Below are 627 nucleotides of genomic sequence, written 5' to 3'. Positions count from 1 at the left end.
TGTGTGTGTGTGTGTGAGCAAAACTTACAGTACTTGTTGCGTTTGCAGCTGCAGTTGGGTCAGTGAGCTGAGAAGAGAAATAGAGAAAGAGAGAAACGGAAAAATCCTTGGTCAGCTTATTTCTCCCTCCCTCTTTCTCTCTCCCTCCCTTTCTTGCTTTCTCATTCACCCTCAATGTCTTTCTCCCATCCCTTTCCTGAACATACAACGCAATCAGCCTGCCAGCTGAGACAGACTTTCCTATTTATTTTACTCGTTTACTAGTCAGAAGCATTTCAAAGAAGGGAAACCTTTGTGTGTCCAAACAAGCTGCTTTCAGAACTTTATGTCTGTTTCTTTCAAACGTTTCCCTGCTCTACATTAGAACTGAGTGAACAATGTGAAAACCCACAACGGTTGTGAACATAAACATAAGTACACACAAACATAAACTCAATATGAACTGTTGCATGCATGTTTGCAGGATGCGGCTTGTTACATGAATAACCCAGATTTTGGTCTTTAGAGACCTGTGTTCACCTCCAATTGTGATTAGTTTTATGTTTTATACTGAGTTAATGGTATTTTCTACCCATGTAACCCTATCAAACCCATGCATTTTTCTTTAAAACTTTACTTCTACTTGGA

The 627-nt window shown here is 39.7% G+C and overlaps 1 protein-coding gene across 1 annotated transcript in view; it reads right to left on the bottom strand.

Moving 5' to 3' along the window:
- The window catches only part of LOC107695119 (complement C1q tumor necrosis factor-related protein 6-like), a 9,198-nt gene extending 9,160 nt beyond the window's left edge, over positions 1 to 38 (bottom strand). Inside the window, exon 1 of the mRNA XM_016494926.1 lies at positions 29 to 38. The gene's annotated coding sequence lies outside the window, so the exon portion shown is untranslated. The remainder of the gene's footprint in view (positions 1 to 28) is intronic.
- Positions 39 to 627: the final 589 nt, after the last annotated feature.

This window comes from Sinocyclocheilus anshuiensis, unplaced genomic scaffold (assembly GCF_001515605.1).
Source record: "Sinocyclocheilus anshuiensis isolate Anshui unplaced genomic scaffold, SAMN03320099.WGS_v1.1 scaffold434, whole genome shotgun sequence".
NCBI classification, from domain to species: Eukaryota; Metazoa; Chordata; class Actinopteri; order Cypriniformes; family Cyprinidae; genus Sinocyclocheilus; species Sinocyclocheilus anshuiensis.
The sequence above is the reverse complement of the archived record's forward strand: the minus strand, read 5'-3'. Positions and strand labels throughout refer to the sequence as shown.